The 13,707-nt window shown below is 42.9% G+C and overlaps 1 protein-coding gene across 6 annotated transcripts in view; it reads left to right on the top strand.

Annotated features, from left to right (window-relative positions):
• The window catches only part of map3k13 (mitogen-activated protein kinase kinase kinase 13), a 37,518-nt gene that overhangs the window by 11,470 nt on the left and 12,341 nt on the right, over positions 1–13,707 (top strand). For 2 of the 6 annotated variants that reach the window (XM_086266163.1, XM_086266158.1), the window contains exon 2: positions 3,921–3,983. The exons of 1 other annotated variant lie outside the window; for it this stretch is intronic. The gene's annotated coding sequence lies outside the window, so the exon portion shown is untranslated. Of the gene's footprint in view, positions 1–3,920; positions 3,984–6,096; positions 6,356–11,685; positions 12,056–13,217; positions 13,372–13,707 lie in introns of those variants that run through there. 3 more of the 6 variants (XM_086266159.1, XM_086266160.1, XM_086266161.1) reach the window with 3 other exon arrangements.

Genomic DNA, 13,707 nt, shown 5'->3' with positions numbered 1-13,707 from the left:
TGCCCTTGAGACGAAAGTCATCACCATAACCTCACTAACTGAAATACGCTTTTTATTTGTTGGACAGAAGAGTACTTTTTAAAATGTTTTAACATAATTTGTAGCAAGAATAAACTTAACTGTGCAGCTACATGACAAGAGGAAAAAATGCAGTGTGTTGTAAAATGTGCTCATTGAAAAATGCTGTAAATGATTTTGAACTTTGTGCTCGGCAGCACAGTGTCCAGCCTTGGTGGTTAGCACTGTTGCCTCACTGCAAAACGGTGCTGAGTTCAATTTCACCATCAGGCCAGGGTCTTTATGTGCGGAGTTTGCATGTTCTCCCCATGTTTGCGTGGGTTCTCCTCAGGTTCTCTGGCTTCCTCCCACAGTCCAAAGACATGCAGTTAGTGGGGTTAAGTAGAAATACTAAATTGCCCATAGGTATGAATAGGGCTGTTCGATATAACGATATATATGGATGGATATAAAAACGTCTATCGTTTCATTTTACGCTATCGTTTAACTGTTTACGACAATATTTTTCTGATGGTCACTGTAGTGGCTATATTAATTAAAGTTCTCTCTTTCTCTTATATTTAATATAACCACACTACAGACGGACAAGCGCCTGTTTTTATGGGTGGTCATTAGCAACAACGACGGTAAAACCACCGCATGTCCGCTTGTTTATTTTCCACATAACCCTTTCACAATAAAGCTCAAGATCCTGTTGAGAATTTTCAAAGTAAACGCAATCACGTGAAAAAGTATGCAGAGTATTGACGGATGAGAAGCAAAATAAGAGCCGTCAGGTGCTAAAAAATAAACCTTAGACTCAAACGTTAGAACAGGCTTTCCCCGCAGCACGCCGTGTAATAATTACTCACAAAGGACCGTTACAACCTATGTCTAAAAACGTGTAGTTTCATGCATCGGTTAAAACACTTGACTCCAGGTACAAGACGCCTAGCTGGAAACAGTGCACCTACCCGAGATTCGCAGAATTTACAGAAAATATTAAATTTTTTGTGATTTATATCATTATCGGATGATAGATGTTTTATATCGGGATATGAGATTTTGGTCATATCGCACAGCCCTAGATATGAATGCAGGAGTGAATGTGAGAAGAAAAGTGGAAGCGAATGAATGGATTGATGGATTTTGAACTTGTTTTTGAACTTGTTTTTTTTCTGTTCAGATTCATACTGAAGGCATTATGTGTGTGTAAATAAAAGCTTTAACAATTTGTGATGTTAGTGGAAGTTGAGCTCCCTGGTTACGTTAGTAAATTAGCATTATAATTAATCATTATTATTTTCTCCATTTACTGCTGTCTGGTTGTCTTTCTCCTTTTTTCCCCTCCTTTGTTTGCTATCAGAAGGATAACTCCTCTTTGTTTCCATTGAGTGGGTTGCAATGTTGTCATGAGGTTTGTTTAAACAGAATCATGTAAGCTGCTTGGAACAGGAGTGAATGGAGCCAGGTGGGGCCCCCTTAGGGAGGTCAGGTCTGTCCTACAGCCACTGCAGACTCTGCACATTGCCACTGCTGAGGATTAAAGTTTGTAAGCATTCGAGGCGCCCCACATTGACCTGGGTGTCTTTAAAGGTGAATTTGTGCTTCAGTTTTCCTCTCACTTGGCTGTTGATGATTTATCCCAAACAGTTATTAGAAAAATAAGCTAGGAGCAGATGATATGGAAGAAGGCACAGTTTTATGTTACACTTCACTGACCCACTGCAAGTTGAGCTGGTGAAGAAAGCTAAACTTGCTGTAGTCACTGAAGAACTCAGTAGTTGTTGCTGTGATTATTTAATGCAAGTCAATGTAATGAAAGGCTAAGAAATACTCCAGTATCACTGAGAGTGTCCAAACCTTTGACTGGCACTGCAAACGGTCAAAGTTGTGTTAGGAGTAGAGCTGGGCGATATAAGATTTTTTTCATATCACGATATGTTTTTGTTTTTTTTCCGTTTCAGGCGATAACGATCTATATCACAACATAAGCCAAATAACTATATTTGTAAGATTTAAATGTGCCGTTGCTCACAAGTAAAATGTGAAATAATCAGCAGCTTGTTTTGATTTAAATATTTATTCCCCATAATAAGTTCAACAGGGTAGATGTACTTAAGGAACATGAGACTTTTTCAGATAAATAAAGGCAAATATTGCAAACTACACAAAAGGCAGCCTCTAAAGCGTTTAAGTTTCAAAATGGAACAAACGAAACAGACTACTAAATTGTCAATTCCACTTAGAAACGGTGAGGTCTATCGCAATAGTTTAATTTTTCTATCGAGAAGAAGTTATTTCGCAATATATATCGTTATCGTTCTATCGCCCAGCTCTAGTTAGTTGTAAAATTTATGTTGAACCTTGGTAAAGTACTGTGCATTGCTTTGATCTACATGGTGCAGTCTTGTACTTGTTGAATTTTTTTTTGAATGACTTTATCATTGTAACCTTTTTATTTGTGCTTCATGCATTGCTGAGATGAAAATTGTGAGCATTTCAGGAGAAAACCTGAACCAAAAGTTTCAGTTTGAGGAACATTAACATTAAAATGAATTCAAGACTTATTAGCAAAGTTAGATGGAGGAAATTAAATGAGACAATTATTTTAAATGTAAAGGCAAGGTCTGATTTTAGCCTTGACTCACAGTGTTTTAAGTTTTTGTGCTGCTTTGTGGTGTCCTTAAATACACCACAAAGCAATTTGAATTTATGTCTCAATAAATCTACGGGAACATATCACTGCTCAAACAGACACAGAGGCTTTCAATGGCTGTAATCATGCTATGACTTTATAACTGTATTTATTATAAAGCTCCAAAAGTGTAGGTTGTGTTTTTGTGGGAAAAGACATTTCAACTTATATTTTTTACCATTATTTACTAGAGGATTTTATAGAAGACATGTCTTAAACTCAACTGAAGCAGCGGATTTAAGACTTTCTGTTTCGGGGTCTTTCTGGCGTGTTTTTGTAATTCAGTTTCAGCTTTAGAGCAGAGTTTGTTGTCCCCGCTAAACAAACAGAGCCAAAATTTTATTCCAGCTCCCCGTTGATACTTGAAAGTCCCTTTTTGTCAATATTTAACCAGAACTCTTGTGTATCTTTACCCGCACAGCAAGAATACCTTTCACTTTCTCTCTCCCGTCGGGGGCGGGATGACTGCTTGACATATCACTTATTAAACCGTGCATCACAAAAGTGCAGTTTTAACAAATCCAGTAGTACACACTCACCGTTCCCTAATGTCAGAGCTTACATCCACAGCCATCTGCACCGTGACTCATTTCACGCCATTTATAGGCAGTGTTTGGACGCCTCTGCCTCTATTTGCCCCAGGATACCAGGCTGCCTCCTCTGGCAGGGGCCCCTGCTGGGGTGTGGCTTTACGATAGAGATTGGACAATGCGGCTCCAATATCCCAACCCCCACCCCCCCCCCCCCCCCCCCACTCTCAATGCATCATTACATTCCTGCTGCCCTTCCCCAGCATCCTCTTCCCCAGAGGTTTTGGCCTGAAACAAGAGCACTCGGGGGATCATCTGTTCCCCGAGCTTTTCCTTTCACCCGCAGGCCTCCCTCTCTATCAGTCTTTTTTGATGTACTCCCTCTGGCTGCAGTCAGTGTCAGTCTGTGCCATTTCCTCACACACAAACTCACAGACAGATACACCACCGCTACTTGTCTTTGCCCTAGTTGCACCTCCTTCCCTCAGCAGTCTGGGGAAAGGGGGGTGTCGTTCTCATCTGGTGACTCATCCGTTGAGTTGATTTATTAATGTCACTGTGGAAATGTTGCAGTTGGCAGCATTTCCAATTGCGCATCATGCTTACAGTGCATTGTCCTTATTTAAGCCTTTAAAGTGGAACATGTTGCTCGCACGAACCCCGTTTTCACCGCTCCGTGTGTGTTTATGCTGCAGGTGAGAAGCTGAATCCAGTTCCCGCTCTGCAGACCTCTGAGATGGTCAGAAACCACCTGACAGGTCAGTAAATGAACACACTCACACACATGCAAAGTCACAAGCATGTGCTGACCAGTATAATGGCCGAAGTGATGGTGCCCACTGAGGGGAGGGTGTCAGAGACTGTGTGAGACGATAGATGACCTTTTGGTGAGAGAAAAGAACAATTCTCCTGACGTTCTGACCTTTTTATTTTCTCTCTGACTATCGTAGTTTTTCAGCCCTGAAGCTATTAAACCCCTACTGCTGTAAGATTATTCTTTTTATTACTATTATTACATTTTTTAGCATTTTGGGCCTTTGTTACTTAGGGAAGTATAGAGTGGATAGGAGAGAGAGAGTGAGTGACACGCAGGTAATTGCCTGGCCTTTGCAGTAAGGACTTCGGTATGAAACTGTGCCCTGAGTTCTTTGAGTGGACTTTTTTTTGCCATCTTGTTTACCTGAGTATATGTAGATACTCAGTAATTTTTTTTGCATTGTTGTTGCCTGTAGAATAACTAATTGATACATTTTCTAATAATTTCAGCTGTAGATTTAGGTGTTTTATGTAAATGAGGAGAGCATGCATAAAGCCTCCTGTGCAGGAACCTGAAGTTAAACTGTACTGGAACAGTTATTATGTAATATAGAGAAAGAGCAGCAGTGCAGAGCATTTACACCCCGTGCTAGTTATAATGGTCATAATGATTCGATAATTGAAGTCACATGACCACAGTTTACAGGAACATTTCTGACTGCTTGTGTGGTTTTATGTGTTCATAGTGCAGCTGTGTATGTGTGTAATGAATGGGATGTGACCTCATTTAACTGTAATTCTGTAGGAGAAAATCACAGAGGTGGTATTGGTACACTGTAATGTCCTTATTCAGTGTCTTTATTGTTCTTTACTGAGTTTTCCTGATATTTTGAAGTGCTGCTTTCCAGTGATGGCTTCTAGAAGGTGACTGAGGAAGTGGAGCAAGCCTGGCCGTCGGATCTGTGTGGAAGATATTAATCAGGGTTATTCACAAGTTATTATTTTGTGTTGAAAGCTCAAATTATACTTCTGTGCTTTCAGCTAAATCTCATTCATCAACACTGATCACCTCTTCCTTTATCTGAGGCCAAAGAGAGAAGGAAAGTCTGCTTAGAGAGTACAGATAGAAGTGTGGCTCTTCCAGCTGCTCACCTGTGGGGGTAAATGGGGTTTAAAGGCATCTTGTCTGAATATGTGAGTGGGTTGATATTGATGTGTGTTTCATAGAGTTCTGTTTTATTGCTAGATATTCATATAAAGACATTGCTTTTAATCCGCACTGCTCCCTGCTCAGCTGTGATGCTGCTGATATTTCTCAATAATCCCAGGGATCTTTTCTACTCCATATTCTTATAAACACAGAAAGACTGGGGGAAAACTTACCATTTAAACAGTAAAAATACTTTGTAATGGAGAAATTGCAAATTTAATGAAACACACTGGTGAAGTGTGTTTAAGGTGGTCCCTAATTTCTTTAAAAACACTTTTTTGTTAGAGATTATTTCATCTTGACTTCAGTTTAGTTAGATTAACTCATTTAATTGGTTCTGACTTTCAGCTTCTAAATGTTCTACTGCTGTGCTAATTGTGACCTTTAGCAAACCCTTCATGCTATTTAAAAGCCTGAAAAATAAGAACATGTGTTGTTATTTGACACTGGCGCTGCAGAGGGATTAATTTCCACTGGACGTGATTGCAAAGCAAGATATTTTGTCCCAATTTTCTTTTATGAGGGGGGTGGGGGCAGTATTTCATGACAAATGGATAGTCCTCACTGGATCCAGCCTGCAGACATTTGTGATTTTGACACAATTGGCGTGAAAGAACTGATTTGGTACAAAAGGATTTTCTCCTATGCCGAAACAGTTTGTTCTACTTACGGAGACGCCACCGCAGCCTAACCTTCTGTTCCCAGCTGGTGCTGCTTTGAAATGCACGCCCTCCTCCTCCTCCTCCATCTCTCTTCCTCTGCTTTCCTCTTCATCTCCGTTTGCACCTCCTCCTTTCTGAGTCTGTGCAACAAGCTCCGCCCTTTCCGCCCCCCCCCCCCCCCCCCATCTCCTCTGCTCTTTGAGCTGCGTCCTCCCTGCGTCAGACGGCTCCATTCATGAAAAGTGTGACGTGAGCAGGTCTTCATCGTCCTGGTGACTATGCCGCCCTCCCACTCACAGCCCAGGTGCTGCAGGAGTTAGAGGAATGTCTGTCATCTTCCATCCTCTGCCTTCTCCCTCACTCCTGTTCTTTTATTATTATTTTTTTCCTTTCTTCTGAATCCCGACTGTCAGTTCGGTCTTCCTCTCGCCCGGCTTTTTCCCCCCCTCCACACATCCCTGCCTTAGCTGAGAGAGGACCATGAATCTGAGCCGTGTCTGCTGTGAGTAATCTGCTGATGCTATGTCTTTTGCCGTTCATCTGAGTGGAAGCACTGTAATGTGGAGGTACTTGTCCTTCTCATGCTTATGGGTATGATTTTTCTCTTTTGCACATCGCACATCTGCAGGGAGTCTGTCTGTGTGTATAGAGCACATGTCAGTATTTGTTCAGTAGCAGTGCTGCAGGAGTGTGTTGAGCAGTCGTGCGTTGGTGCGTGCTGGAGCTATTTTAGGATCAGCGGTGACGCCGCTGCTGGGTTTTGGGTTTTTTCTTTCTTTTTTTTTCTTTTTTTTGATGCAGTGCTTCTCTGTGCCCTCTGAAGGACAGGTGGGATGTAGGTAAAGATACAGGGCAACAGACCCGCCCTCACCTGCTTTATTTTTGCCAGCAAATGCAATAAATAATAACAATAAATAAATAGATAAATAACTCCCCCTCAGTCTGACTTATCTGGGCCACATGTATTTTGTGTACAGTCACGGTCATTCCAAACCACACTGACTTTCCTTCCACTGCTTCTCATTCTCAACTCTTGCATATTTAACGTCCCCCTGCCCGCTTCGCCATGTTCGACTTTCCTGCAGCTCTTTACATCAACCTCTGTATTTACTTGGCAGCAGGAGAGCTCTGTGTGTGCCCACCTCTGTCCTCTGCTACTAAGCATGTTTATGTAACTACACAAGATGAGTAGCCAGCAGCCAGGCTTTAGAGGAGAGGAGGTGGAGGAGGGGACGACTCCAGCGTACGTACATCCAGCCGTCCTTTTGCAAGAGAGCATTAAAAAAAATAAATAAAAAGCTGGATATTCATGTTTATGAGGGGTTTTCTCCAGAGTGTCTGACTTTGCTGATTGGGGGAGGTTCACTGCTTAGATTTACATGCATGCTGTGTTTTTAAGAGCAAGCAGGGAAAGCATGAAGCCAGGAGATAACAGGAGCACTAATGTGTATTGATTTTCTGGGCTTTCTGCTGTGCTAGAGAGGCTGTTTTTGAGCAGAAGGAAGAACATGTAGAACAACACCCACTTGGTCCCCTTAGAGTCTCTTGCCCCACTTTTCTTTCCTTTTCTTTTTTTTTTTAGCTGGGGCTTTGTGTATTTTCATATTTCAGCCATTATAACGGTGTCAGTCACAGGCAGGCTCCTGCAATATGCATGTTTGTCTGTGGTGTCACTGTTTGTGTGTCTGTCTCTCTCCTTGTTGTTGTCGGGCCAGGCAGGCCGTCCCTATTAAAAGAGCACAAGGGGAATTGTTGTGGCAGCAACTGCCCTGTTGTGCAGTATTTTGTGTGTGTGTGTGTGTGTGCGCGTGCGTGCCGCTGTCTCCTGGTCGTGCAGGGCAGACAGGCCCGGTTCACATGGAGCCGGCTCCTCTTGTGTCCTTTGTTGTCGCTCTGGGAGTCTTTCCCACTGGAGCGTGGTCGGTACAGTTTCGCGCCGCGAGCAGCCACGGAAAACAGCAAAACGTCTGTTTTTCTGTTTCGTCTTAATTTTTCCTCTGATTTCACTCATTCTGCAGTCCACCCTCCTTTTTATCTGCCTCATTCACAGCTTCTTTGGTCCCTTTTGCCTTCTTAATCTGCTTTTTTCCCCCTTTATCTACATTTCTCTGAGCCAGTCTCTCCCTCCACTGTCTCCTTGGCCTCACCATCCCTCTCTGTCTGTTCGAATTCATCAGCTATCTGGATGTGTGTGTGTGGGAGTGTGGTTAGTATTCATAAATAGACCTCTGTAGAGCTTTTATTGCTAAGCATCACTGGGAGCAGAGAGTCTGCTTGACTAGAAAGGCTCGTATTGAAGCCTTGAGAGTTTTGCAGAGGAGCATATGCCAGATAGTTGCAGATTTTTAGGCATTGTGTCCTGGTTGCAGTGCTGTCTGCAGCCTTGCCAAGAGGCTGGAGGGAGAGAGTGTGACGTGTCGATGGCGCACAAGCTTTTCTTCAGTTATTTATTTTCTCCGATTCTGGCTTGTACCAGATGAGGCTATTTGAGGCACAAGTTGTGTGTGTGTGTGTGTGTGTTTGGAGTGCTAATGATTCACAGTCGTGCTCATTCTGTTGGTCATCTGGAGGGTTTGAATGCTGACAGCACACTCTTCGGGTTTGTTTTTACTCACTCTTCATTCCCTCCTACTCATCGCCTCTCGTTGCCACTTTCATTCATGCACCTAACCTCCCCTCTCCTCCTCCTCCTCCACCTGACTCAATCTAGTCTTCACAACAAACCCAATTACACATGATCCCACCTGGCACTTTCCCTGTGGCTTCTAGCGGCAGCTTCGACCTTGTTCCTATTCGACCAGCGACGCCAGTCAGACCCTGAGCAGGCAGGTAAACGGGCAGGGATTATTGTTCTGTGACCCGCTTTCGCCTTCGGCCAATAACAGGTATTTTAAGTCCGCCCAGGTGAGTCAGCAGAGGGAATCAGAATATGAAAAAAGGGTATTAGTGGGAAATGTCAGCCGTGTGACGGCAGATGCCCGAGCGCTGTGCCAGATTCGTTTATTTCTCCCTTCCACAGCTCTTCCCCACACCAGCAGATTATTACTTTCACCCACCTACGGCAGCCTGTCCAATCCCCTCTGGCAGGCCTTGATAGCAAGCGAAAGCTGATTTACACGTCGGACCACATCCCCGACTATCAAATCAGGACCGGGCAGCTCACATTTCCGAGGAATTTATGGAAATATATGAGCAGCATGTTTACAAATTTCACATCATTGCTTAGTCACTAGATAAGCAGAGGCCGCAAAAGTCCATAGAGTGCACCGAGGAGAGAAACAAGCACAGACATCAGAGTTCAGCTGTTCAATTATGACCCAGAATAACCAAGACGAGCACATGCTCAGTGAAGACGAGCGCTGCTCTCACCATCTGTCTCTCACTCATGTTTGTTTCAAGACAAGAGGGAAGTGGGAGGCATGAAAGTGCTCTGTTGTTGCAGGTATTTCTTTCCTCCCAGAAATGAGCTCTCAGGAATGACCGGATGTGAAAGGCTGTGCCTCATTGTGCTGTAGGCATGTGTGCGATTTGATTTTGTTTGTAGGGCAGCTGTTGAACCTCCAGTATCTCATCAAGTGAGATGTTTACTTCTCTTCTGACATCTTATTGTTCAAAAGGAAGCTGAAGAACTGATCAGTGGAATGATATGGTTTTCCTCATCCTCGTGACCTCTGTGGACGAGTTGACGTGATTGGTTCAGTTTGTCTGCTTGTTAGCGGGATTGCGCAGGTTTTAACGGAGGTGAGTTTAGGCTAAAGTTGGACGTGATTGACTTTTGATGCTGATCCACGTCTGTATCTGTATCCTGGAATGTTTTTAGAGGATTTGTTGCTATTTCAGTTCACATCTTTGCTAATATGTATAAAATGTAAACAAAAAAAGGCTTGAGTGACATTATCTTGATATTCTAAAAACCAAATCCAGATCTAGATATCATTCTGTGTCCAAGACAAGGTAGCACATGTTACAACTACAGCCTTCACGCTTGTAGCCTCTCCAAGTGTTGGATGAGATTGAGTGCGACTGGAAGCAGAAGGTCAGGACGGATGCTGTGTTGACATGGTAACGTGTGAATGATGTGGTGGGATAGGGGCTAAATTGGTTCTTTGTCAGGGGGTTGCAGCTGTCACCTGAAGGGAGGTTCCCTCTATGGGTCCCAGCAGGGCTTCTCTTAATGAGGAGCACAGAGACGCAGATGCCGCCCGCAATGCCGCGTTTTGCGGGTGGACTGTGTACGTGCGTTTACGCTCAAAGTATTGCTGAACGTCCTGCTGGCACAGAGTGTTGAAGCAGGATCTAAACAACCATACTGGCTTTTGCTGAGTGATACAAAAAAAAACTGCATTCCCCCGTGAATTGCTGGGAGTAGTGGGATTATTGGATCTCGCCAGACACGCCCTGGGCATGTGTGCGTCTGTCTGTGTATGTGTGTTTGTGTGTGTGTGTGTGTGTGTGTGAGCATGTGTGCTCCCTGAACCTGATCCCCCTGCACCACCAGCTGTTGTATGCACTCGGATATGAAGCGTTACAATAACCAATTGCAGTGAGCTGTTTATCCGGCAGTGCTGCTCTGCTCTTTTAAGGTTGTATCTATATACTATGCATGTACATGTCATGATCTGTTAGGCTTTAGGTCACCTTTAGAGAGGCAAGAAATGAAAGGAATTATGTGGAGGATAAATTGAGGGGGAGGGCTGAATAGGGTCTGTGTTTGGACAAGCATGTCTCTAGAGCCCTGTAGAGGGATTAAATGATCAGCCTCTGATAATTTCTCCCTCTCTTCCTCCCTTTCTTTCTTTATTTTACTCATTCTGCTAAATAAGTGGGTTGTGTACTTCTGCGAAGCAGCACCGAGTTCGTGCAAACACTCCGTCGGTTTGTCCTTTTACTCAGTCACGATCTCTTTCGGAAAGTCCTGTAAATAAATGCCTGTGGAAATGAAACCCGCAGCACAGACATTATTCATGGGATTCTACGCCCATAGAGATCTTCCATTAGAGATTAATGGAAAAGAGCAAGAGGTCCATTTCCTGTTCTTGGTGCTGGATTTGTAGAATAAAGGCACTAAAGATTCTTGTTGTTTGGAAAGAGATTTAGTTAAAAACAAAAAAGTAAAAAGGTGTTAATTTTTAGGTCTTCCTGTGCATGTTTCTGTCCAGTCAGCCTTATCCACCCACAGCAAGCCCACGTCAGAAGCCCAGCTCTGAGAGCCGTTTGTGAGGTGGAATTACAGCATGGGCCTTTGCTCGTACAGCTCGTTTGTCTCTGCTTTGGAAGGGACGGATTTATTGGATACCTGAGAGAGCATTCTCTCCTTCCCCTGCACTCTCAGCAGCCTGCTTAGAGACAGGCCTGCATTATAGATGAGCTCCTGGCAGCCGCCCCACACTCACACCACTCATGTTACCCGTCCAGTAGATACACGGATACAGTACATGCTTTTGGCGAACACTTGCAAAAAGCATTGAACAGAAGCTTGGAATAAAAGTGGGATTAAAACTAAGTTTGAAGTCGGGACTCCAGGCAGTCTGTTGCAGCTTTGTCTGCAGAGAACTTATCTGCAGCCGAGTAATCAGGGCTTGTTTGTACTTTGACCCGTGCCAAGTGGAGGAGCTCTACGACCGTGCTGCAGAGAGCAACATAAACCACGCTGGCTTCAGTTGGACTATATGACTGTCCTCCTTCCACGTAACACAGAGCCAGGGTACTGCTCTGCCTCTCTGTCTCCTCCCTCCTGGACTTTGATCTTTTGTGACCGTGCGCACTGTGCAGCTTCTCACTATGTCCCTTTCTCTCTCTCTCTGTCTCCCACACCCTCTGTTTTCTACAGCTTGCTCAGGCATGATTGGATTTTTGTCCTTGTGGATTTAAAAGAGAAAAAGCTCAAGTGTCATTTACACAGTGATTGATTCACTTTTTTTCCCCTTTTGGGTAGATGAACACAGTCAGACTGTGGATAAAAGGCCATCTGTTTGTCTGAAAACACAGCGTGCGGCACACTTGCAACAAATTAAAGCCTCGGCCTGGAGGATTTGACCGGTTTTGACTTTGGCAACTCCTGGTGGCAGTGTTGGAAAAATGCACTGTGCGTACAGAACACCTCTAGTCCAGGTACACTGACCTGCTATATATGAGCGGCTACAAACCCAATTACTACATCATGAATGTAGGTACACTTGCAGGAAAAAGGGCTTCAGCACAGGTAAGAAATAATATTATATTTGAGAAGCAATGAGTAGTAATCAAACACACAGAGATTTTAGTATAATATTAAAAATATTCAGAAATTGCTGCTGAATAATTAACCAGGAGTTAATTTTTTTTACTACTTTATGTTTTTATCCAAACATAGTTTTTATTATATTTCATCCTACTGTCGTAAATGCACTCAAATTAGTCATTGCCTGAAGTTCCCCACAGTCTCTTTAAAATCTGCCTTTTAGGAAATGACCGATCCTTTTAAAAGTTGCAAAATTGGTAGCAGAAGGTGAATAATGTTGATAGTTTTGGTTCTGTTGTTGCGTAATAAATAGTTTTGTTTGTCACGTTGCAAAATTGCTGGTAATTTTTAACTATGCCTGATGTTATCAGGCAAAAAGTGCTTGAGCATGAATGTTTGTGCTTAACCTTTGGATCGGTATGCATGATGAAATGATCTCTACTCGGGGTTCACCAGCTGGATGATCTTTCAGATTTATTTCCTGATTAGTGTTATTAAACTATCAAACCTTAACCTTCAGATCATGTGAGCCAGTGTTATGTAACACAACAAAATTTTAATGTTTTTTTTTTTTTAATTATTATTATTTTGATTTTATGCTTTTGCCACGTCACCATCAGTGGACGTGGAAGTATTTGTGTAATATTTGTGGATGCAATAGGCAATTTGTCAGTGTGATTTGGTATTTTATTTCCTCAATTAACAAAGAATTATAATTATGCCATCCATCCATCCATCCATCCAGTTCATGCTTATCCCAGCTGTCATGGGGCGAGAGGCAGGGTACTTCCTGGACAAGCCGTTAATCTTTCGCAGGGCTGGTCTAATCTGCATGTCAAAATAGCCTTCATCAAGACACCAAACCCCAAGTTGTAAATGTTAGGATAAAAGTTATAGTTTTATAAAGAGCAAGCAGGTTATATAAAGTTAGACATAGAAAAGGGTGCTTGTATGAATGGGTGAATGAGGCTTGCAGAAAGAAAGCACTTTGAGTGCTTAAATAGAGTAGAAAAGTTTTATAAAAGCACCAGTGCATTTACCAAATATGTCACAATATCAAAATCCAAATATAAAAGTGCATACAGAGGATTTGCATATTTTTTGTCGTTTATTTTTAAATGCTGTGTCCCTTCCTGACTCACAGACACATTAGGATGGTAAAGATCTTCACCTGGTGATTCTGTGTCGGTTTCTGACCCTCCGTGTTCACGGCTGCCTGGGCCTTTGTTGGCTTTAAGACTGAGAATGGGCTGTTCGTGCCAGATGTCTTCCTCTCAGCAGTCCTAATACACAGCAAGGTCTTTAATCCCGTCTACAGTGTTACTGCTTCAGAGAGATAATAGAAAAGCCTCGGTTGGTGTGTGTGATTGGTTTCGGCCGACTGTTTCCTATAAGTTTCCTAGAAATGAGTTATTAGTATTAATTCTGCAGTGTTGTCTCTTCCGCACTGAATTGATGCCTTTCTGATATTTCCAACATCATTTACCCTGCAGTGTTTGCACTGTGTAGCTAAAAATAATAATCATTAATGCTCTGTCAATCCCTGCAGATCTAATAGAGGACATGAGAGGTGTTCATGTCTGTTTTAGGACGTAATAGGGTCCTATCATGCAGACAGCTTTAATTATGTTTTA

Source organism: Aulonocara sp. 'chitande type north' Nkhata Bay, linkage group LG16 (genome assembly GCF_057382095.1).
Source record: "Aulonocara sp. 'chitande type north' Nkhata Bay isolate Kocher_YH1m ecotype deep benthic linkage group LG16, A_spYH_male_GT1.1, whole genome shotgun sequence".
Taxonomy (NCBI): Eukaryota; Metazoa; Chordata; class Actinopteri; order Cichliformes; family Cichlidae; genus Aulonocara; species Aulonocara sp. 'chitande type north' Nkhata Bay.
This window is presented reverse-complemented; position numbering and strand designations above follow the sequence as displayed.